This window comes from Trichechus manatus, unplaced genomic scaffold, assembly GCF_000243295.1.
Source record: "Trichechus manatus latirostris isolate Lorelei unplaced genomic scaffold, TriManLat1.0 scaffold00059, whole genome shotgun sequence".
Classification (NCBI taxonomy): domain Eukaryota; kingdom Metazoa; phylum Chordata; class Mammalia; order Sirenia; family Trichechidae; genus Trichechus; species Trichechus manatus.
Window position 1 is genome coordinate 10,333,554 of NW_004443995.1, and position 3,979 is coordinate 10,337,532.

The window sequence follows — 3,979 nt, forward strand, 5'->3', positions numbered from 1 at the left end:
TCTCAATTCTTATGGAGCACTATACCAGGTAAGTCAGAGGATCCTCAGCAGGACCAGACCCCAGGTAGCTACAGATGTAAGCAGCTCAAAACGGGTACTTCACTGCCTTTTCTTCCTTCTCTCTCAGTATTTCCTCTTCTTTAGTCTGTGTCCTGGAGTTACCTTTCAAGTAAACTACCTGCCCATGTCTGAGTCTCAGGCTCTGTTTTTGAGGGAATCTTGTATTCAGACATTTCTTATGATATACTACTTTTTTTTATTAAAAAAAAAATACGGAAGTGAGTATCTTTAGCATAGAATTTTGCTTTTCAGAATTGGAATTGTCTGATCAAATCTATGGATTTTTTGTAAGATTCTTGCCAAACTGTCCATTGAAAATAATATACCAGTTTGTATTGTTTTCAGAAAACAATCTGACCTTGTCCTATCTCACATTCTTTGTCAATTTTTATGCCTGGACGTTGTAAGAAAAAAATTGATGACGTCAATGGCTTGTTTCAGAAGTCATGAAGTCGGGGTGTTATGGATTGAATTGTGTCCCCTCAGAAGATATTTGGAAGTCCTAACTTCTGTATTTCTGAATGTGACCTTATTTGGGGAAATAAGGTCTTTCTTTGCAGATATTACCAGTCAAGGTATATTAGAGGAGGGTGGATCCTAATCCTAATCCCTTCTGAGTGGTATTTTATGAAAGAGAACCACAGATTTACACGCAGGGGAAAGACAGATACCATGAAACAATGCGGGTAGATGCATCTACAAGCAACAAAGGAACACCAAGGATTGCTGGCAGCCAATAGGAACTAGGAGAGAGACATAGAACAGTTTTTCTCTCAAAGCCCTTAACTGGTTTGATCATCTGGTTTGGTTTTCTAGCTCCCAGAACTGTGAGAAGATAAATTTCTGTGGTTTAAAGCCACCCACTTTGTGGTATTTCCTATGCTGCCCCAGGAAAGCAAAACAAAAAGTGACTTAAAATGTTAGTTCTCAGGCCGTGTTTTATTAGTAAAAACCACTTCTCCCTAATTGGCAGATATAGCCAGAAAAAGCTAAATGCAATCACCCTCTACAAAAGAATATTCTTGGGGGCGGCGGGTGGGAGGGAAACAACATTAATTTGCAAGGAAGCCCTACGGCTCTGGACTTTTTCTGAGAAATTATTTCAATAAAATTGCAGTGGGATCTGGAGGGGCAAATGAAACTGTCTTATTGGCTAAACCCTTCATCTTTTGATGAGACTGGGGTTTGTGAAGATGTGCATATAGAAAACAAAAAATAATAAGGTAAAATCAGGACATTCATTTTTTTCACCCTTAGATTTATAATGTTCATTTATCTCTCCACATATAAACCACATACTTTGGCTGAAGAAAAATGGACCTTAAAAATAGTTGATTTTCCTGGTAAAGTGATGTTCCTTTTTACAATGGGAAACTCCACAAACTTTGAAGCCTGACAACTTAATTGATATCATAGAGCTATTTTTAAAATGAATCCATGTAAGAATTTTTTTTTTAAGGGAAAGTGCACAAGTGTTCCACCAATGTATTATTTTAGTGTTTCTAAACTTAAGCTTAGGCTGCTACTACTACAGTTAACAAGCAGAGGGCCAGGATAGATTTATTATTGTTTTTTATTGTGCTTTAAGTGAAAGTTCACAATTCAAGATAGTTTCTCATGCAAAAATTTATACGCACATTGTTATGTGATCCTAGTTGTTCTCCCTACTGTGACAGCACACTCCTCCTTTCCACCCTGGATTTCCCGTGTTCTTTCGACACTCTCTGCTTTCTCATCTCGCCTCCGGACAGGTGCTGCCCATTTGCCCATTTAGTCTCCTGTATCTACTTGAGCTAAGAAGCACAGTCTTCCCAAGTATCATTTTACATCCCACAGTCCAGTCTAATCTTTTTCTGAAGAGTTGGCCTCAGGAATGGTTTTAGTTTTGGGCTAACAGAGAGTCCGGGGACCATGTCTTCTGGGGTCCCTCCAGTCTCAGTCAGACCATTAAGTCTGGTCTTTTTACTAGAATTTGAGTTCTGCACCCCATCTTTCTCCAGCTCTGTCAGGGACTCTGTTGTGTTCCCTATCAGGGCGGTCTTTTGTGGTAGCCGGGCAACATCTAGTTCTGGTTTCAGGCTGAAGGAGTCTTTGGTTTATGTGGCCCTTTCTGTCTCTTGGGCTCATAGTTTCCTTTTGTCTTTGGTGTTCTTCATTCTCCTTTGCTCCAGGTGGGTTGGGACCAATTGAAGCATCTCAGATGGCCGCTCACTAGCTTTTAAGACCCCAGACACCACTCACCAAAGTAGGATGCAGAACATTTTCTTAATAATCTTTGTTATGCCAATTGACCTAGATGTCCCCTGAAATCATGGTCCCCAGACCCCCACCCCTACTACTCTGTCCCTCGAAGTGTTTGGTTGTATTCAGGTAACTTCTTAGCTTTAGTTTAGTCCAGTTGTGTTGTTCTTCCCCTCACCTAAGATAATTCTTGTCTACCATCTAGTTAGTGAAAACTCCTCTCCCTGCCTCCCAACCCTTGTAACCATCAAAGAATGTTTTCTTCTGTGTTTAAAACTTTTGAGTTCTTATAATAGTGGTCTTACACAATATTTGTCCTTTTGCGACTAATTTCACTCAGCATAATGCCTTCCAGATTCCTCCATGTTATATTTCACAGATTCATCATTGTTCTTTATCATTGCATAGTATTCCATTGTGTGAATATACCATAATTTGTTTATCCATTCATCTGTTGATGGGCACCTACGTTGTTTTCATCTTTTTGCTATTGTGAACAGTGCTGCAGTGAACATGGGTGTGTATACATCTATTCGTGTGACAGTTCTTATTTCTTTAGGATATATTTCAAGGAGTGGGATTGCTGGATCGTATGGTACTTCTATTTTTAGCTTTTTAAGGAAGCGCCAAATCAATTTCCAAAGTGGTTGTACCATTTTACATTCCCACCAGCAATGTATAAGTGTCCCAGTCTCTCCACAGCCTCTCCAACATTTATTATTTTGCTTTTTTTTTTGGATTAATGCTAGCCTTGTTGGGGTGAGATGGTATCTCCTAGTAGTTTTGATTTGCATTTCTCTAAGGGCTAATGATTGTGAGCATTTCCTCATGTGTCTGTTAGCTGCCTGAATATCTTCTTTGGTGAAGTGTCTGTTCATATCCTTTGTCCATTTTTTAACTGGGTTATTTGTTTTTTTGTTGTTGAGATGTTGCAGTATTTTGTAGATTTTAGAGATTAGATGCTGATTGGATTTGTCCTAGCCCCAATTTTTTTCCCAATCTGTAAGTTGTCTTTTGACTCTTCTGGTGAAGTCTTTTGATGAGCATAAGTGTTTGATTTTTAGGAGCTCCCAGTTATCTTTGTTGGTGTAGAGGAATCCAACTGATTTTTGTATGTTTATCTTGTATCCTGATACTTTGCTGAAATCTTCTATTAGCTCCAGCAGTTTTCTTGTGGATTCTTTGGGGTTTTCTATGTATAAGATCATATCATCTGCAAATAGACATACTTTTACTTCTTCCTTACCAATCTGGATGCCTTTTATGTCTTTTTCTAGCCTAATTGCTCTGGCTAGGACCTCTAGCACAATGTTGAATAAGAGTGGTGATAAAGGGCATTCTTGTCTGGTTCTCGTTCTAAAGGGGAATGCTTTCAAAGTCTCTCCATTTAGGATGATGTTGGCTGTTGGCTTTGTATAAATGCCTTTGATTATGTTGAGTAATTTCCCTTCTATTCCTATTTTGCTGAGAGTTTTTATCATGAATGGGTGTTGGACTTTGTCAAATGCCTTTTCTATATCAATTGACAAGATCATGTGGTTCTTGTCTTTTGTTTTATTTATGTGATGGATGATATTGATTGTTTTTCTAATGTTGAACTATCTCTGCATACCTGGCATAAATCCCACTTAATCATGGTGAGTTATTTTTTTGATATGTTGTTAAATTCTGTTGGCTA